Raw genomic sequence first — 21,946 nt, forward strand, 5'->3', positions numbered from 1 at the left:
ATTTCCAGGGAAAAACAAACAAAAAACAACAACAACAAACAGGAGAGTAAAATTATTTGCAACCTCCTAGTTTCATCTGGGAGACCTCAACAGAGACCTCTAGGATGGAATATCTCCTGGAACTGTACAGGAAGGTTTTTCTTCATCACGTGTGAACAGCAAGCTCTGAGGATCCTTCTTTGGTGCACAGTCTATCGCTGTTTCTTTGAGAACCCAGGCTTAGACACGTGTGAGTCTGCTGCCTTGATTACAGGCACCTCGCCACAAGGACAGATGGTGTTAGCTCTGTTCCTGGGTGTGAGACCCAATATTGTTTTTCTAAGTAAAACCAGGTGCTCAGTAACATTGAACTTTGGAAGGAAGTGGTGCATCTAAACTGGGTTGTTATCACTCTGAGGTATAAATGTAGTGGATGTATTAATGATGGAATTTCTTAGATTAGCTTGGAAAAGAAAACTTTATAATTTTGATATCTACAAAGAAAATTTTAGGCAACAGAGCATGTATAAAATAAAGTTTATTTTCAGAGATTTTAAAACCCTCAACTTTCAAAGGAAATGGACATGTGCCAAAAAGCTGATGAATAGTCCGCAGTGATATTATTATTCCCAAGTCCCCGAGATTTTCTTCCAGCTGCTGCTAACTCCTGCCATCCACAGGCTGGGACTGGGGAGGGAAAAGGATCTGGTTCTTTCAAGATTATCTGTGAATGTAGTCAACAGTGCCCTTCGGGCAGTTATCGCATTAGGAGGCTGAGGGTTTGTGGTTTCTGCCTTGAAACCAGCTGTTTGGAGTAAAAATCCTAAGTGGCTGTGACTTTCAATTTTCATCTTGCTTTCAGGTTTGGACTTTCACTTGTTTTGTTGTGTTAGTTTTGGTCATCAATTTGGGAACTTAGCTGAAGTTTGTGCCCATGCACTGATGAAATTAGAGAAGATCTTTTCATAGTTTCAGCATTCGTTGTCACCTGAAACAGAAAGGAAGAAATCCAGATGAGAATCTTCTATCCTCCCCTGCTAAATGAGGCTAGAGTGAGAAGTGGTGATGGAGCCCAGGTGTACACTGAGTGCAGTTAAGTGGATGAGCTCCAGTTTGGAAGGAGTTAGTGACGACAGCAGGTTAGAGGAAATGTGCTCTGAAATATACTTAGATCCCATTCCCTGGTGCTGGTGATAGCCCTGCTCAAAGATGCTGCATATGGGTTGGTTAGATCCCTCCTCAGCTGTCAGTTTACTCTCTATTGTACTCTTCCGGAGGAAAATGAAGACCTCTCACACCTCCCAGGAAAAGATGTGGGTAGCCTCAAGCATGAACTTTCAGAAACAGCTGATTATAGGAGAGAATATATTCAGGAAAATCTCCCTCCTAAATTCATGTCCTAGTCCTTGTAAATCGGTGGGGTGGTGCCAAGGGAAGAGTCCCAAAATGTGTAAAGGAGCAGGGACCATCCAAGTATAGTTCTACCTTTTGCAGATGAGGAGACAGGTGTGGCAAGAGGCTAAGGACCAGCTAAACCTGTGTGACGTACAAATGAGAAACTGGGACCAGAACCCAGGCCTCTGACCTTTTCATCTGCATCTCAGAGTTTGGAGAAAGGGAGAAGAAAGGCTCCAATCTGGATAAAGCCGATGAGCACCAGAGGCTATTGGGCCATCTTGGTAGGGAAAGGAAAAAGGCTTTACAGAAAGGGCTTGCAAGCATTCTTCTAAAGAGATCAGGGAAAAAAAAGAAATCATCAGAGAGAGAAAAATGGGAATTAGCAGATAAAGAGTGAAGCTTTAATCTTGAACCAATCCGTTTTACCCCATGGAGGCCGATATTCTCTAAAGTGACTTCAACATCAGGTTGTATCTTAGGGGAATTTCTAGGAATATGTTCAATAGATAAACTAACAGAATTTTCAAGTGAAAAACTATTAACTTATTGTTTTTAGGTGGTCTCTGTAATCTGATTCATTTCAAATGAGTTTTTAAGGGAAAAAAATTTTTTTAAAACTGTGGTGATAATATACACAACTAAACATATGCCAATCCCATAATTTCTACATATATATTATTGACATTGATTACATTTTTCAGATTTTGCAACCACTCTCACTATCCTTTTCCAAATTATTCCATCACCATTAACGTAAACTCAGTGTCTCCTAAGCAAAAACTCCCCATTTCCTGCTCCCTTCTACCCCTGGTAACTAATAACTTTTGATTTCTATATACTTCCTTCCCACTCATCTGACCGTCTGTCAGTGGAATGAAGGATGCCATTGCTGATATCAGAGGATCTTGGCTGAAAGCAGAGAATAGCAGAAAGATGTTTACCTGTGTTTTATTGACTACACAAAGGCATTTGACTGTGTGGATCATAACAAGCTATGGATAATATTGCGAAGGCTGGGAATTCCAGAACATGCAGTTGTGCTCATGCAAATTCCGTACCTAGACCAAGGGGCAGTCCCGTGAACAGAACAAGGGGATACTGTGTGGTTTAAAATCAGGAAAGGTGTGCATCAGGGTTGTATCCTTTCACCATACATATTCAACCTGTATGCTGAGTAAATATACCGAGACGCTGGACTGTACAAAGAAGAATGCAGCATCAGGATTAGAGGAAGACTCATTAGCAACCTGCCATATGCAGATGACACAGCCTTGCTTGCTGAAAGTGAAGAGGACTTGAAGCACTTAATGATCAGGATCAAAGACTACAGCCTTCAGTATAGATTACATCTGAACATAAAGAAAAGAAAATTCTCATAACTGGACTAATAAGCAACATCATGATAAACAGAGAAAAGATTGAATTGTCAAGAATTTCATTTTATTATTCATTTCCACAATCAATGTCCATGGAAGCAGCAGTCAAGCAATCAAAGGACTTATCTGCTACAGAAGACCTCTTTAAAGCCTTAAAAAGCAAAGAAGTCATTTTGAGGACTAAAGCGTGTTTGAATAAGCCATAGTATTTTCAATTGCCTCATATGCATGTAAAAGCTGGACAATGAATAAGGAAGACTGAAGAATTGATGCCTTTGAATTATGGTGTTGACGAAGAATAATTGATCACAGAACGAACAAATCTGTCTTGGAATAAGTACTGCCAGAATGCTTCTTAGAAGCAAGGATGGCAAAACTTCGCCTCATGTACTTTGGACATGTTATCAGGAGGGACCAGCCCCTGGAGAAAAATATCACGCTTTGTAAATAGAGGGTCAGCAAAAAAGAGCAAGATCCTCAATGAGATGGACTGACACAGTGGCCACAACAGTGGGCTTGAACATAACAATGATTGTGAGGATAGCACAGGAGCAGGCAGTGTTTCGTTATGTTGGACATAGGGTCACTATGATTAAGAACTGACTTGACAGCACCTAACAACAACAACACATATTTCCTTACTTTGTTTCAGTGAGATCATATGGTATTGGTCCTTTTGCAACTGACTTATTTCACTCATCATAATGTTTTCAAGGTTCATCCATGTTGTGGCATGCATCATGACTTCATTTCTCTTTATGGCTGAGTAATATTCCTTTTTGTCTATCCATCATGTTGATGGACATTTCAGTTGTTTCAACATTTTGGCTGTTGTGAAAGTGCTGCAGTCAACTTTGGTGTGCAAGTTTCTGTTTACTTTCGTGCTTTCACTTCTTCTGGGTATATACCTAGAATTGGGACTGACGGGTCATAGGTCATGTGGTAGTTCTATGATCATTTGTTTTAAAAAAAAAAAAACACTGAACTGTTTTTGTTTGTTTTTTAAGTACTTTATGCCATTGTGTTTTTGTTTTTAGTTGCCGTTGAGTGGATTTCAACTCCTAGTGACTCCATGTGACAGAGTAGAACTGCCCCACAAAGGTTTCTCGGCCGTAATCTTTTCAGAAGCAAATGGTCAGGTCTTTCTCCTGTGGAGCAACTGGGTAAGTTTGGAACCGCCAACCTTCAGGTTATAAACTGAGTGCTTAACTGCTTGCACCTATAGATTTCCTTTTACGCCATTGTAGAGAATGGGAAATGTAAATATGTAATATGTTCCCTGAACGTTTAGGTTTTGTTTTTTTTCCTGTTATAGTCTCTTTGGAGCCCTGGGAGCAAAGTAGTTAAGAGTTCAGGCTGCTAATCAAAAGGGTTAGCAGTTTGAATCTACCAGCCACTCCTTGGAAACCCTGTGGGGCTCATCTACTCCGTCCTACAGGGTTCTCTGAGTCAGAATTGACTTGACGGCAGTCAACAACATAGTCTCTTTAGGTAAGTAAGTCCTAAAAGCTCTTTTTTGGGTTTTGTTTAATAAAAAATATTGGTAAAAAGCAAGTTTTTCAAATTGCAATACTGAACCATGAGTAGGTTGTAAAATCAATGTTGTGACTAATTACAGGTTTTATTTAAAGAATCAGAAAGGACAATACTAGGATCCATTACATGTAGTGACCACAAAAATTTTTAAACATATGCTGGGTCACAAAGAATTATATATTTCTTACTGCATCTTGTGATCAAAAAAAGGTGGAGTGACTCTATTCTACGTAGACAGTTATATTTCTAATGTATCCTCTACTTTTTTCTCTTCTCTTTTTTCGATGTTATATAAAAACAAGACTGTTGAGAAAGGAATGCAAATTTCATCAACAGTTGATGTTCAGCCTTTTCTATGAAGTAGCCACACCATTGGAATACTCCAACGCTAGTGACCTGAGACCCTACTAGACCAATCATCTCTCTCATCTCTATCTGCATATTAGAATCACCCAGGGAGGTTTTTAAGAATACCACACCCACCGCCGAGAATAATGATGCCCAAATCCAACTCCACACCATTTAAATCAGAATCTTTAGGTGTGGAGTCAAAGAATTTGCGTTAGTTCAAAGCTGACCAGGTTCTTCCTAGAATCGCCCAAATTCCCACCATTATCTTTGCTTCTCCACCTCTCTTCCACCATAGGCTTCTTTCCCGTTGGACTTAAAGATTTTACTCTTCCTTCTCACAGTCTCAGGTAAATCATTCTCTCATTTGGACCTCCAAGATAAACATTGTACTGATAGCTCTTGTTTTCCTTCTATTTATCCATCTGAATCTTTACAAAGCTGGCCTTTAGATTCTGTTTTCCCAAAGCCAGTTCACGACAAAGGTCTCCTCAAGTCAGGTAGATGGAATTCATACTCCAGCATCTGTCAGTCAGTGTTAAGTGCTTTTCAGGCAGAGAGCAACTGATTGCTGTGGGACTGACATAAACACCCAGGTAATTTCAGGTCCCTGAGCCATCAGGCAAAGTAGTTCCAGTAGTTTTAGTGTAGTCCTCCTCAGAAGGGTCCTTGAAAGCAAGAGGAAATCGTAAGCATGAGAGTGAGAAAGGGATCCAAGGTGGATGCTGTGCAGGGAGAGATAACGAGGTGGATATTCCACAAAGCAGGAACCCAGTAAATATTAAGTCTGGGGGAATAAAGGCAGTTCCAGGATACTTTACGAGCTTATAAACACTTTTACCAATCAAGATATCCTTGCTTTTTTGTTTGTTTGTTTCTCAGTAATAAGAGTTACACACCATAATGCAACTGGGATGTTATACTTTGAATACAACAAATTCAAACTTTGCAAAGGATCAACATGACCTATACTTTCAGTATTTTATCACTTTTATTTTTTATCAGTTTGAAATCCGGGGCTTTTGCCCTTTTTCAGGTTTATATCACCTTTCTGGTCTTCACAGTTCATCAAAGACTACTGACCTGGAATCTAAATTAAAAACACAGGGGCGTGTCTGTTCAGAGACATAAATACTCTACACGTGTGGTCTGGGTGCTCTGAGAAGTATTCCAGGAGCCCTCAGGTTGGTGTTTAGAGAAGTGGCCTGGCATGCCTTCCTGAGCCCCCCTCGTAGAGTGTTCCTGATGTAATGAATCATTGCCATGTCTGCCACCTGAGCCAGGCAAAAAATTAAAATATTTTTTGTTCCCCAGCTGCTGTCTGAACTTCTCCAGTCTTCATTTCCACCACAGAGCTGGTTGCTAGACCATGGTTGTGTGTCCCACTACTATTTTTACACGGAACCTACTCCAGTCTCTGAGGAGAGAACAAACAACCAGGTCCCACCTGTCCTCCAAAGTCAGAGGACTACAAGGGTGCCTCCATGTCTGCCCCTGTTCTGCTTACTCAGGTGTTCTCAGGGGTAATTTTCTCTATAAAAACTGTTTCAGTATAAATCAACTTTACCATCAGCAGGTTCTACTATAACCAGTGTTTCAACTAACCCCAAAACAGTGAGGGACTTTATTCTTTTTTCAGAAACACTCAGGATCATTACTTCATTTGAGGTCTACAGCATTCACAGATTTACAAATGAGGAAATAGAAATCCAGGAAGGACAAATCCCTTGAAGAAAGCTACTAAAGACCAAGCCCAAGCCGAGCCCATTGCTGTTGAGTTGATTCCAACTCATAGCAACCCTATAGGACAGAGTACAACTGCCCATAGGGTTTCCAAGGAGCAGCTGGTGGGTTCGAACTGCTGACCTACTGGTTAGCTGCCGAGCTCTTAACCACTGTGCAACCAAGGCTCCTTAGTAAAGACTGCACTGATAAAAAACAAACAAGCAAAGAAGATGGGATGGCTGCTGCCTCCTGTACCAAAAGCCTGTGATGAAGAAGCCAGTTATAATAACGTCACCTCCAGTTCTATGTGTTTCCTCGCTGTACTCATGCCTTGCCCATCCTGATATTGTCATGGCCCCTAGAGTGTGAGACGAAAAGCAGGACAACTGGTTAAAAAGTCAGTCATAGAGTTGCGGAGGCATAGAATCTTATGTGAGATTAGGACCTTGGTAGGAGCTAAGGGTCTTCAGAGCCTGTGGTCAACTTACCCATAGTGAGTTTGCTCATGAGGCACTCTGCCAGCTGGCTTCCTTGGGCCAGTTGATCACAAAATCTCTGTCTCTGGTAGTTGGAAATGTTAGCATTCCTGATGAAGTCCTTAAAAGACTTGATTGTATTTTTCACATATTGTGTGAAAAGGTTACATCCACCAATCCCTTCTTATATTTTCTGACATAAATGGATCAGTTCTTGAGCCTGAGCCTGAATTAGGGAATCGTATTTCCTAAGATGGAAAAGAAGAGGAAAATATAAGAGTGAGCACAGTGAATGATAGGCTATGACAGTTTCATCAGAGACATCTCTTAGAACACCCCCAGGGAACTCTCCAAGTTTAATTCCTACACAAGGTGTTTGACTTTGCTGTGGCAGAAGGAATGAGGAAACAGCCTTGGGTATATTTGTTTTACTAACTTTGCTTTCAAACGATGCCCCTTCAGTTCATCACTTCAGCAAGCTGACACACAACCTTAACCATCACAGCCCACCTCTTGTCAAATTGGCACCTGTACACATCTCCTGAAACAATATAAGATCGCTAAATAAAGAAAATTACAAAGTCATACTTGTGCCTAACATGATACATCTAACATGCCTACCACCAAAAACACACTAGCCCTGTGTACATCTTATATTTTATCAGTGAAAAAAAACAAAAATATTTGATGCAGACACACAAGGAAGACATACCCGTAACAGTTACAGGCTTCTTTTCTGCAACTTGGCACATGGTTCCTCCACCCATTCCATATTCCCTTTCCCCTCACCAAGCACCTCAGCTGGTCATTGTTCTTTGCCTGCTGAGGTGACCTAAACCTTCATTCCTGAAGGGTCTGGACTATTAGTAGTCATGTTGGAATTGGGTTGCTGTATTTTTCAGTGACTTTAATAATACTAAGAGACGCTTTAAGGGATCTCCTGTATTGCAGAAATACTCTTCTTTACCTCCATTATGCAACATCAATCCAATTTCTCCTTCGTTCTCAGGGTCAACCACACCAGCCAATGTGGTAAATCCCTTGGTTGTCCGTTGATCCAAAGGAATGAGTAGGCCAAATGGCCAGGTGGTGTTCTTAAATTCCAGTTGAGTGGGATCTTTGGTGTTTCTTCATGTGGGACCATTCCTCCCTTTGGAACTAAGATGTCTAGACCTGCAGAGCATAGGGTCATGGGGACAGGGAGCAAAAATTTTGCAAGTGGGTCAATAGAGGTAACAGTGAATGGTGCCAATCCCTTCTCCACCCCTTGATTCCTGGAGCTGTGAATCCTGCCTATGGGAGAAACAGCACCATGTATTGGATGCTGGTTTAAAACATATATAGCCTCCTGGAGAACATTGCCTCAATCCTACAATGTGGTGCCAGTTAGGTGGCACCATAATTGTGTGTTTAGAAGGCCATTCCATTGTTCCATCAAGCCGGCTGCTTCAGGATAATAAGGAACATGGTAAGACCAGTGAATTCCATGAGCATGGGCCCATTGCTATACTTCATTTGCTGTGAAGTAAGTCCCTTAATCCAAGGTGTTGCTCTATGGGATTTCATGACAGTGGATAAGGCATGTTATGAGTCCACTGATCTTAGTTACGTGTGCAGGGAAGCATAATCTGTATCCAGAGTAAGCATCTATCCCAATAAGAACAAAACTCTGTGCTTTCTATGATGGAAGTAGTCCAATGTAATTAACCTGCCACCAGGTTGCTGGCTGATCACCTCGGGGAATGGTGTCATATCGGAGCCTCAAAGTTGATCTCTATTGCTGGTATATTTGGCATTCAGCATTGGCTGTAGCCAAGTCAGCCTTGATGAGTAGAAGGCCATGTTACTGAGCAATACAGAACCTCCATCAATGCCACCATGACCACTTTTTTCATGAACCCATTGGACAATGATGGGAGTGGCTGGGAAAAGAAGATGACTGGTTTCCACAGAATAAGTCATCCTATTCTCTTGATTTTTTTTTTTTTTTATTATTCTCTTGATTATTAAAATCCTCCTCTGCAGAGGTCATCCTTGGTGACCATTCACATAAGACACATAAGACTCTTCATTCCTTTGGTCCATTCAGAGAGATCTATCCACATACCTCTTCTCCATACCTCCTTGTCTCCAATTTTCCAGTCACGTCCCTCCCGAGTCCCTGACCATCCAGCCAACCATCGGCCACAGCCCATGAATCAGTATACAATGGCACACCTAGGCATTTTTCCTTCAAGGCGAAGTGAATAAGGAGGTACACTGTTGAAAGTTCTGCCTGTCAGGAAGATTTCCCTTCACCAGAGTCCTTCAGGGAAGTCCCAGAAATGGCTGCATTGCTGAGGCTGTCCACTTTTGAGGGGTGCTTGCACTTGATGCAGAACCATCTGTCATGGATTGAATTATATCCCCCCAAAAATGTATGCATCAATTTGGCTGGGCCATGATTCCCAGTATTGTGTGATTTTCCTATATGTTGTAAATCCTGCCTTTGTGATGTTAATGAGGGAGAATGGGTGGAAGTTGTGTTAAGGAGGCAGGACTCCATCTACAAGACTGGATTGTGTCTTGAGGCAATCTCTTGATATTAAAAGAGAGAAGCAACCAGAGGGACAAGGGGACCTCGTACCACAAGGAAAGCAGTGCCAGGAGCAGACTGTGTCCTTTGGACATGGGCTTCCTGTGCAGTGAGGTTCCTAGCCTGGGGGAAGATTGATGAAAAGGCCGACAGAGAAAGAAAGCCTTTCTCTGGAGCTCATGCCCTGAATTTGGACTTTTAGCCTACTTTTTTGTGAGGAAATTAACTTCTTTGTTAAATCTGTCTACTTGTAGCATTTCTGTTATAGCAGCACCAGATGACTAAGACACCATCTATAAACCACGCATAAATTTTCTCTTCCTCACTCAACTGATCACAAGGAACTGTCCGTGAGGCTATAGGTGCAGCCTGGGAGAGGCAGGTAATGTGATACAGGTGGAGACAATAGGCATTAGGACCATTTCCTCATGCAGCTTACTTGTACCTTCAGATCCTGCTCAAGGCCGATTTGTATACACCATTTTCATTTAATGATGTCATGTTATGTCTGAGTTTATGGCTCTGTGGGTCAGACAACATCCAGCTCATGATGGTCAACTCCTGCTGCATGGTGACTTGGTGGCTCATTGTTAAGCAGTCTCTACTGAGGCCCAGTAACAAGCCAAAAGCTGTTCCTCGAAATGAAAGTATTGTCTGCAGAGGATGGCAGGGGTTTGCTCCAAAATCCTAAGGGTCTGCACTGTGGTTCACCAATACAGGCCTGCCAAAGACTCCAAACAGCATTTCTATCTGCTACTGACACTTCAAGCTACATTTTAGCAGCCAGATTATATGGCCCAAGAGGTGGAGTAGCTTGAAGGCAGCCTGAAATTTTGTGGGATTAATTTCCCATCCTCCAGCATGCAAAAGTTTTACCAATAAATTCAGAATCACTGACACTTCTTCCTTAATACATCCATTCAGCATAATGTCGTCAGTGTAATGGACCAGTGTGATGTCTTGTGAAAGGGAAAAGCAATCAAGTTTCCTACAAACTAATTTATGACATAGGGCTGGAGAGTTGATATACCTATAAGGTAGGAAAGCGAAGGTGTATTTCTGGCCTTGCCAGCTGAAGGCAAATTTCTTCTGGTGTTCCATCAAAACCGTAATTAAGAAAAAGGCATTGGCCAGATCAATAGCTACGTACCAGATAACAAGAGATGTATTAACTTGCTCAAGTACTGAAACCACATCTGGAACAGCAGCTACAATTGGAGTCACCACCTGATGAAGTTTATGATAATCCACCGTCATTGTCCAAGATTCATCTGTTTTTGCATAGGCCAAGTAGGCGAGATGAGTTGGGATGTCATGGGAATCATCACCCCTGCAGTCTTCAAATCCTTGATGGTGGCAGTGGTCTCTCCAATCACCCTCCAGAAATGTGGTATTGCTTTTTGTTTACTATTTTCTTAGGTAGGGGCAGTTCTAATGGCTTCCACTTGGCTTTTCCTATCATAATGGTACTTACTCCAGTTTTCAGAGATCCAATGTCGGGGCTCTACCAGTTGCTGAGTAAATCCATTCCATTATGCATTCTGGAACTGGGGAAATCACTACAGGATGGGTTTGGGGAACCACTGGACACACTATGTGATGAACCTGAGCTGAGTCTCAAATAATAATCTGGTATCCAGATGGCCCTACTCTGACTCGTGGACCACAGTGAAGTTTTGTGTCTCTTGAAATTAGTGTAATTTTAGAGCCAGTATCCAGTAATCCCTCAAAAGTCTCGTTATTTCCTTTTTCACAATGAACAGTCACTCTCATAAAAGGTCATAGAACACTTTGGGAAGGCTGGGAGAAAGATTAACTGTATAAATTTTTGGCAGTGTAGTGCTGTCCTTCTTCAAGGAGGCCAAGCCTCTGCTATATTCAAGGGATTGTAGATCTATAAACTGGTTCAAGTCTGGGAATTGATTGAGGGACTGTGACTCTCTATTCTGGTGATTCAAGTCAGACTGCAGCTCACTTGACCTAGAAATCCTCTGCTTATACAGATGAAGTAAATATTTAGTAGATTTCCCATCTATTTCATTGGTAGGGACACCATGACTAAGCAGCCAATACCATAAGTCCATGCAAGTCAGACTAGGGCTAATTAATGCTTTGGCACCACTGTTCATTACAGTAACCAAGCCCACCTTGTCTTTGTCAATCGGGTGCCAGCATTTAGCCCCTACCACCACAGGGTCCAACCAGCCCCACTGTAGTTAGATGTCTTAATTCAGTTTGGGACGTTCTTTTCTTGAGTTTCATACGTCCTCCTGGGTCACACTTTGTACTTCACCTTTTGTGGCTTGCTGGGACTTAAGTCTAATCTAGAAGCAATAAAATGGGTGTTGTGGATATGTTCTGAGAATATTCAGCAAAGTCTTGTAAGGCATCTGCCTCAGATGATGCCACAGGTAATGACCCAGATGCTGCCTCGGTTGATATCTCAGAAAAATGCTCTTCAGACACAGCTGGGCTAATCTCATCAGATGGGAGTGGAGGAGGTAATGGTTTTACTGGGAAGGGTGATTTTGCAGACAAAGATGAAATAGTCTTCAGATGCGAGTAAAAAGGCTGGTTCTGTTGAGTGATTCAATGGAATTTAAGGGCTCATTGTCCCCAACTTCCTGATTATCTGCCCACATGTCACCATCTCAAGTTTCAGAATCCAATTTATTCCCAACCAATGCCCCCACTTTAACTTCAGGCACCATTTGAGGTTGGAAATTCAATTGGCATTGTAATTCAGCCACTCTTACAGTAAGACTGTAGGTTTAGTTTTTCAGCAATATCAGCTCTCTTGCTACAAGAAATAAGGTTTTCTTTCAGAGCCTGTGTGACAAAGTTGAGGTCATTTATGTGGTGCTTGAGCAGTGATTCTGAAGCTCTGTGCTCATCTCTTTCTTTCACCACTTTGTCTTGCTAAAGTAGAACTAACCAATCAGCCTCCTTATACTTCTCATTCTGACAAAATCGTAGAAAAGTATGAAACATGTGATCGCCTAGAGCCTTGTCTCTCATCAAGACATAATCTATTGGTGGTGATATTTTCCGTATTTCTGTTGCCACCTCACTCCATGGATTAACAGTGCCCTCTTTACCACTGGAAAGAAAATCATCAATATTTTTAAGACTAATAAGACTTGAGAACCAATTTAGAAAACTCATCCTTACAATTTTGTTTCTCCGGAATCACTCTAGTACCAAAAGTCTTAGGCTGGGTTCTCTAGAGAAGCAAAACCAGTGAAGTGTGTGTGTGTGTGTGTGTGTGTGTGTGTGTGTGTGTATAAAGAGAAGGAGATAAATAGATTTATCTGAAGGAAATGGCTCACGAAGTCGTAGTAGCTGGCAAGTCCCAAGTCTATGGGTCAGGTGTCAGACTGGAGGCTTCTCCTGAATCATGCAGCTGCGAGGGGTGATGAGCCCAAGATTGGCAGATCAAACAGCAGTCAGCTGGCTCACAGACCCCAGATGCTGACAAATCCAAGAGGGGCAGGTAAGACGGCAGGCTTCTGGCTCACAGGCTGCGGGAGCCGATGAATCCTGAGATCAACAGGGATTACAGCAGACTGATGGCTCAAGTACCAGATGTCAGATGATGACAACCTGGATGCACAATTCAGAGTGAGCAAAAGCCAGTGAACTTTACCAGAATATCCATATATACTGGGTGCAGGCTACATCCCCGAGGAAACTCCACTAACAACTGATTGGCTTATCACATCATATTCCATCGTCTAGATGATTACATTATATCACAAAATAGAGTATATATAAGTTCTTACATAACTGCCAAATTACATCGTTACATAACTGCTAAACTACATCATTAGATAACTACCATACCACTGAGAATCATGGCCCAGCCTAATTGGTGCATAACTTTAACCATCACAGGTCTCTATCTTGAATGGGTGCTCTGTGAGATTAAAGACAGTGCCATGTGTTAAGGAACTCACGGCACCCGGTGGAATATAAACACATAAGTAAGCATTCAGTTCATAGTTAGAACTGGGTACTCCTAAAGCTGGACTAGACATTTATACTCACCTACCCTTTCTGATACCTGAATCTTCCCACTTTTGCACTATGAAGAGGTCGTCTATAGATCATCTTTAAAATTCTATTCTCTGAGTTCCAGAGGAAGTAAAGACAGACTAGGGAGAAGCGAGGGCTCCACACTTATGGCGCTGTTATACACTGGGTTCTCTAAAGAAGCAAAATCAGTGAAGCATATAAATATACAGAGAGAGAGAGAGATTTATATCAAGGAAATGGCTCACACGGTTGTAGAGGCTGTAATATCCCAAGACCATGAGTCAGGATAGAGGCTTCTCCTGATTCACATAGCCACAGGGGCTGGGAAACACAAGATCAGCATGTTGGAGAGCAGGGCTCTTGCTCACAGGCTGTGAAGATCAATGAGTCCCAAGACTGGCAGGCAAGACCACAGGTAAGCTGCTAGCTCAAGTCTCAAAACTAGAGTTCAGGAAAACAGGAGCCAGCTGCAGGATTTAGAATGAGCAAAAGCCCCTGACCCCTGACAGAACGTTTGCTTACACTCAATGCAGGTCACATGCCCAAGGAAAGTCCCCTTCAACTGACTGGCTACAGCAGATCCCATAATGGGGGTGATCACATATCAAATCTCAACAGGGAAGTGACCACAACATCACACAAGTGCCAAAAACTCAGAATCATAGCCCAGCCAAGTTGACCCAAATCTTAACCATCACAGGCCCCTTTTATCAAGTAACTGTGTTTTAGTGTGTCTTACACATTTGAGCCTCTGAGATCTCATTTCAACACTGCATTAAAAAAAAGTTTTGAATGCCCCGGTCTACCTTATGTCTGAAACTTTCTGAGCATAGGAAATGCTGGTCCTCAGCAAATTAATAAATAATTTTCCGGGCAATATTTTCTCAATTATCTGTCTACTCAATAGTCCTACCAGTTAATGCCCTATATACTATAATACTTAGAAAAAAATCAAAGTTGGGGAGGAGAAACCTTTTTATCAGGAAAACTTGAAAATTATCTTTTGTAGCAGAAAATGTTAGTCTATTAATGACAACCACCATTCTGACAAAAAAATAAGAGAAAGCATAATAATTATAGCAAATATTGTTTTGAGAAGTTCATATGTGCTGGATATTGTTGTAAACCCTTTACACTGTAATCATGTATTTAACATTCATAACCCTCTGAGGTAGGTAGCGCTGGTATCTTCATTTTACAGATGAGGTAGCCAAGGTAACTGAGACACAGGAAAGTTAGGTAAATTTGCCCAACATTACAAAGCTAGAAGTTAACATTGCTAGTATTCCAACTCAGGCATCTGTCTGCATTTCATTTATATATTATTTAAGGGAGAACCCCAGAGACCTAAATTCTTCCAGCCACTGGACTAGCATCCAATTCCTATAGCTCTCTGGTTGTCTAGTTTTATGCCTTCCTGTACATTTCTGTCCTCCTCTTTGCACAAATTTGCTCTTCATCCTACCAGTACGGGTTGCCCCACTTCAAGCAGAAATTCAAACTTTGCCATAGCTTGCCCTGCACAGATCCCTCCTTACCCAATCCTTGCAACTGGTCTCTCCTCCTCAAACTGGAGCTCCTTTCTGAGCACAGATTCAATGAGGTCCTTGTATGCTTCACACTCTGAGAACAGACAGACACACCTGCCCCAGTGGAAAGCTGGACCTGACACTGACAATCACTCATAATATTCATAACCCCAAGGCTAATCCCAAGGACAAAAATAACCCCAGTTCCAGGGTCTTGCTGGGTTTCCGTAACTTTATGTCTCAGTCTCCGAGCTGCAAGGCATTTAATCACCCCCATTTTAGAGACAATTAAAGAGAAGCTCAAGGAACCCTGGTGGCACAATGGTTGAGTTCAACTCCTAAACAAAAAGCTGGCCATTCCAAATCTCCCAACCGCTCCACGGGAGAAAGATGTGGCAATCTGTTTCTATAAAGATTATAGCCTAGGAAACCCTATGGGGCAGTTCTACTCTGTCACCTGGGCTTGCTATGAGTTAGAATCGACTTGAAGACAATTGTTTTTTTAAAGCTCAAAGACAGGTAAAGTAATTGTTCAAGATGATTCAACTGGTATTTGGCAGAATCAGAATTCATATCCCCTAAATTCTGACTCTGATACATGGGCCCCTTTACCAAGCCTTGTGGCCTCTTCGGTAAAACACTCACCTGGGGCATGAAGTAGCTATTTCCTGTAAGCTTGGGAAGGCCCTAAGGACTATAGGACTGATGGTTCTCCTCTGCTGATTGTTTCAATAATACTGTAATATTCAAAGATTTAAAAGTTTACCTGGATAAAGCTGTGTAAAAATGCAACGGAAAAAAAATGCCTGAAAGACTTACCTTCGAATGCTAAGAGGTATTAAGTTAGAACTGGTAGAAAGGAGTGTTTCCCATGTGCCAGGCTTTGTTCCAGCAGATTTTCAAGAATTAACTCATATAATCATGCCTGCTACCTGAAGAGGTAGGTACTACTCTTATTACCGTTATAAATGAAGAAACTGAGGCATAGAGATGATAACTTGGATTTGAGCCCAGGAAGTTTTCCTTGAGATACATGCTCTTAATCACTGCACTGCATTACCTCTATCCTAAGATCTTAGGTGATATCTTCTCTAGCTTCAAAAATTTTGTCCTGCATTTTTATTGGGATTGTCATGAATAATGTGAAGGAAAACAAAAAATAAAAACCTTAACCTCCCATCCCCCAAAGCTTATCTTTTCACTTCTTTAATAAGTAGTCTTTATTTTTACTTTTTGTCTATGACAGTAAGTTGATTAACAAATTTTATCTTCCAATGATTTGTTGAAAAATAATTGTATATATTCAAAAGCCAACATTTTAATGTCAGCAAGAATCTTCCTCTAATATCCCTGACCCTCTTGTTCCCATGTTCCCTTTAGTCAGTGTATCTCTATCCCTCTCTCTCATTATTAACAGATTTCCCAGTGGGTTTTCAGATGTGAAAGCTGACTGTGGGGAGGGAGGGGCCAGTCTCTACACCAGCCTCCTGGGACTGGTGGTTTCTTCCACTTGGCCTTGTTCTCATTTTGGCCATGTGTCTCATAGCCCAGATGCTGGAGGTCCACCTGGCCTTGCTTGCAGTCTGCAAGGTTCATATTCAGAGAGAGAGAGTGTCATAAAATCTCTGAGTTTCCTGGAGATACCATCACCAGAGTATGAGGACTGGCTTCCTTGAACTTATAGGGGAAAAGAATCTTGCTGCAAACATCTGGACTTCCCTCTGTTTCCTGTTGATGTTCCCATCTCTAGCTTCCTGAGGCTAGCTTGGGAATACACAGAGTTAAGCTCTTTTGAGGCAGGTCCCAGTGCAGCTGACAAAATGCTTTTTCAGTAAAAGTTTGAATTGAATCCTGAAATATTTAGGTCAACAGTGACGTTACATGTTTGTACACTCTGAAACGGGTTCCTGAGCAAGAAAAGGCAGTTTTCTGGCTGAACTAGGATTTTAGCCTCTGTTCCTCCCTACACTCTCACTGCAAACTTGGGAAAGTTGCTTTACCCCTTTATGCCTCCGCTTTGCAAATTAAGGATAAACTATCCACTTCTACCTCTCTAGGAGTCTGGTCAGGATAAAATTTATTTTGATGAAGGAGAGAGAATACCTTTAGCTTTTGGAGAGTGTTTAGTTTCTCCGAGAGCAGACAGACAATCATTCATCATTTTGGTGGCCTTGACCATGTAGGACTTCCTGTATTTCTGCAGCTGGTTGGCCAGGGTGTAGGCAGTAGCTTCAGATATAAGGAATTTCTCTTTGAGGTCTCTGACCTGCTGTTTGCTTTGTGCTAGCTGGGAGAGCAACTCCTGGTTGATTTCCAGGATATTCCTGTCTGTGCTTTGCCTAGAGCAAGTGGTGAGAGCTAATTCCATGTCGAAGCTTATGGTGGAAAGAGTGGAGCCAGAGCTGGGGAGAAGAAAACCAGACAAAAATAAAGACAAGTTAATAGATTATGCTGATGGCTGCATATCTTGATGAATTTACTAAAAATCATTGAATTGTACGGCTAAAATGGGTAAATTTTGCAGTATAAAATCATATCCCAATAAAGTTTCCTTTCTTTTTTTAAGTGAAAAAAGTTATTTAAACCGGTCTAAAGGATTTTTTTTTTTTAAAGGATGCAGATGTGATTTATAACTTACTTTTGGGATAAACGTTGTCAGCATCCCATAACACTTGACAGTCCTGAATCACCAAAACAAGGAGCAAAGTCCAGAGCTCAGAGCCTAAGTCACTGCCTCTAGGTCAGGCTCCGAGTGGAGTGCCAGAAGGAGGACCCAGAGCATCCGGTAACTGTTTGGAGTTGCAATAACAGAATTGGAAGGCAGGGGGTGTCATGGAATCTTAGGTGACCCTGCCTTCCAGTTGCCTGGGTCATGCTGATACACAAGGCTGCCTGGTCTCATCTGAAGGTGGGGACCACCCTCAACATCAATCTTGGTATATGTGTACCCTATTGCTGATACAAGAGCCCTGTCTCTTTCTAAAATTTAAATATGTTTTCCATTGTTTATTTTTGCAAGCACATAGAAAACATCAAGGAGTCCATATCTCCTCCAAATTCTTTCATTTCCTTGAAGAATGTCACAAAGTCACTTTTTCTTTTTCATGAAAAGCTTAACGGAAAACTTAAAGACTACCTTGGTGTTCTTGTTCGGCTTTTCTCCAGTCCCCTGCCCCCCCACCACCACCACCATTTTAACAGTATAAGAACAAAATCCTCAGCAGTTTGTGAACACATTATAAGATTTTTGCCTTGACTAATATTCTTCTTGCTGCATCCCAATGTTACTTTGGCTTCTTTTCCCTCAGCAGGGAAGCATGCTGGCTTTTCATTAAACTTAAAGTCAAGTTTCACATTCCTACCTCCTAATCCTACCCTCCTCTATAGTGTGTGAGTTACTTTGCTTTTTCATCTCCATATACATGTTTTATGCTTTTCACTAAAGAATTTCATTCTAGCTCCACAGGGTCTCTTTCCATCTTGTCAAAGTCATTGAAATATCTCATGCTAGTTGATTACCTCCCATTAGGCTCATGATTCCCTGGACCCCTAAAGTTTATATATATCTCCCTGAATGCATGCAGTGGCCACCTATTTTGGGATGGCTTGTAAACTGATGCTATTTTTTATGTTCAGGAGCAGTTTCTGTGGGACAATGATTAGTAGATCTATTTGGATTGACCAAAGTCACTGACCTGTGGTTTTCCTGTGGTTGTATTTTCTGACAGGACATAGTAAAATCAAGATCATGGATCTGTGGTTGTTTGTGGTGATCCACAGCATTCCTGTGCAATGGGGTTTAGTGACATAGTATCTGAGGTTTTAAGGAGAGGCACAGACAGAAAAAAGAGAAAGTGATCCCCTGACACACCTCCTCAATTCTTAAGTATCCATTCCCCCCTGGTTTTGTGAACCTGAGACTGGGAAGACTGCATGGAATATTTGTTTCTTCCATTTAGCATCCTGGATTGCCTGCCCATTTGGTGGGCGAGGCCTTTGGAGCCCAGAGAAGAGGGACCAATTTCTGGAGGAGGGAAGTTGTGCAGAGGGGCTACAGACTTCCTGTGGTGGTGGGCCCTATGCTCTGCTGGTCCTGGTAGAATTAAGAACACAGATGAGTCATAAGCGGAGAGCACCATGTACAAGAAAATAAGTTTTCACACTCCTGTTTGTTGTACATTCCACCAGGCAAATCTTCAGGGAATCATTTTTGATGCTCGAGGTTAAAGAGCATTGGGAGCAGTCCATAGCAACCCTTAGCTCTGGAGATTTGGAAGAGGAGAATCTGGAAAAGGAATGCCTGCGGGCATGTGGTTTGTCCACACTGTTCTCATCAACTCTCTTCAGCAAAGCTTGTGTATTTCCCAGATATTATATCACAGCTACCATATTGGTGGTTTCATTGCAGGTAATACTTTCTGATGTGGGAGAATTTTGGTCTTCATGACTGGCGCAGGGGTGGGGGTTTCTACTGTCATTTAGTTAGCAGTGGCCAAGGATGTTGCTAAACATCCTGCAATACACAGGAGAGCCCCCTTCCCCCCACAAGAAAGAATTATCAGATGCAAAATATCGATAGTGCTGAGTTTGAGAAACTCAGTGCTCATACCTGAGTGACTAGAAAACATGAATTCCCGACTAATTGGATTTGGGGTCGAAGGAAAACTCTGGAGTCAAAGAGAACTCTTAGGTTTCTCGCCTCAGTATATAAAAGAATGGAGTTGTCATCAAGTAAGATAGGAAAACTGCGGGTGTGGCAGGTTTTAGCAGGAACATCTAGCCCAGAACCCCGGGTCTTGCTTGGAAGTGTTTTCCATCCAGGCTATCTCCATTCATCCATCTGTATGAGTTCTTTTATTAGGTTGGAGATACCTGGGTCTTGGTGTTCAGTCTCCTCTTATCCTGGGCACCATCTATCCTGCCTCCAGCTGGCAAGCTCATCCACTGCCCTGGTTCCCTCAAACATCTCACCACATGTTTTTTCTGTGCAAAGGTGTCTCTAGGTCAGTTGTGAATGAGGCAACTCATTTCTTGAGTTATGGGCAAGGAGGTAGAGTAGTTCCCTGGTGATCTAGTTGCTAGGATTCTGGGGTGAATGACCCTGGGTCAGTTCAGGGTCAGAATCCTTCTTCCATCTCCACATGAAGCAAGTCTTCTTTTATCCCAGGAGGTCTGGGTGCTCCAAGGACCAGAAGTAGAAGAGGCTCTACACGAAGTCCAAATGCTCCTTGTCAGTGGGGCAAGGGGTGGGGAGAACTTGGGCAAGAGTAATGGTGAGGCTTTTCTCCGGTCACACTGGTCTTGCTTCATGTTCATATTGACATGGGTAGAAGTGGCTTTAGACACCCACTAAGCCTCTTACCCAGGTTTACACAGCCTTGCAGAGATTCAAATTGCTGTTGGACTACACCCAAGTTGCTGCTGCTGCTCCAGGGGCTCACATACTGCTGAGCTCTGAATAGCTGAGTGAGAGGACAAGCCAAGTCATGGAGTTTGTATGTACTCTCCAGGTACGTGGGTCAGCTTAGCATTCTGGACTATGTTTGCAGGTAAATTGATTGCTAGGCTTTTGGGCTTTTGGAAGAGGTGACTGGATGTGATAAATGCTATGATGGGAGGGAGGTGAGGTCATAGAGACCTGTCCTGTATTTAGATGAGGTCGTTCATGGAAGGTGATATTTAGTGACCCAAGAAAGGCAGTATGTGAAGCATGTGTGAACAGAAAACTATTACCAGTGCCGGAAGCAGAAAGTATATGTAAAAAGAAAAAAAAAAAAAAGGGAGTATCAAAACCATGGTATCAGAGCAAGGCCTCACAACTCTACCACTGCTGTGATCATTGTCCCCCGTAGCCTCTTCCAGGCACTGCATGCATTTTCTCTTTTGCATTCAGCACTCCCAAGATGGGTTCATATCTGTCTTGTGTCCGTTGTAACCCAGGAGGAGAGCGAGCCAGGGAGGTGGAGTGGCCTTAGCCTGCAGAGGCAGCGTGAGAAGTATGGAGAAGAGATGGCGCAGTGGTGGCTGGTCGGGATTCTTTGCTTCAAGGCCGTGTGGTTGGCTATGCTGTGGGTTCCTGTTCGGGTCTGTGCTTTGAATGGTTTCTCCAGGAGTGGATTGCAAGAGTGGCTGCGGGCGGATAGGGGAGGATGGAGACCATGAGAGTGCAGTGAAGAGATAGGAGGGTGCATCGTTCCGGCAGGAGCTCCAGCCATACTTACTTGTCAGAGGAGACGCCATGATCACGAAGGAAGTTTTCCCAGGCGGTGCTCATCCATTGCACTCAGGACGTGCTGACCCTTGCGATTTCCTCACTCGTGGGAAACTTGGCTGTACGATTTGTGGTAGTGGGTACTGTGTTCTCGCTTTCCCTGACATTCTGCGTTTCACCACAGAGCAATGTTGGGATTGCTACTCTTGTAGGTCTTTTCTAAGTTCCTTCCCTACCTGTTTTTCTTTAAGCCCGTCCATCTTCCTGCTGGATATCTGCATGAACTGCAAAGTTTTACAGTTGCCAGACTGGAACCGCCGACACTGTATTTCAGTCTGTTTGTCTTCTCTCTCTTTCCTTTCCCCCTACCTCTCTCCTTCCATAGCCCTTTGGCTCTTAACTGCAGCACCTTCCACTCCTGCCTTGGGAACCCTTCACTTCCACTCTCTGACATAGGCATGTGGGTCGGCTGGCCCACCTGCACTTCTCCCAGCAGTAGCTTTTCCAGCCCTGAGCCACGCCCGACCCTCAGCGGGAAAAGCCCGCCTGCCTCCTGCTTCCTGGGGACTCTCTGCTCCCACCTGCAGCGAAGAGGCGGCTCTGGATGCTCACTGGGCCTCAGAAAGGGCAGCGCGGGGTGGCGGTGTGGGGCGGAGTACTGCCGTGGGGAGTCAGTCGTGGGTTTCTATGGGGTAGGGCCCGTGGTGGGGAGCAGGGAAAGTGGGAAGGGGGCCACGCGCTCCTTGTTTGTGCCATCG

At 42.8% G+C, this 21,946-nt stretch overlaps 1 non-coding gene and 1 pseudogene across 1 annotated transcript; one reads left to right on the plus strand and one right to left on the minus strand.

The window, feature by feature from the left end:
• Positions 1–6,818: 6,818 nt before the first annotated feature.
• On the minus strand, positions 6,819–17,759 carry LOC135230546 (uncharacterized; annotated as a pseudogene).
• A 3,431-nt stretch (positions 17,760–21,190) lies between these two features.
• On the plus strand, positions 21,191–21,352 carry LOC111752900 (U1 spliceosomal RNA). Its single transcript, XR_002787795.2, has one exon. It is a non-coding gene; the product is annotated as a U1 spliceosomal RNA (small nuclear RNA).
• The last annotated feature ends 594 nt before the right edge of the window (positions 21,353–21,946 follow it).

Source organism: Loxodonta africana, chromosome 3 (assembly GCF_030014295.1).
Source record: "Loxodonta africana isolate mLoxAfr1 chromosome 3, mLoxAfr1.hap2, whole genome shotgun sequence".
NCBI lineage: Eukaryota > Metazoa > Chordata > Mammalia > Proboscidea > Elephantidae > Loxodonta > Loxodonta africana.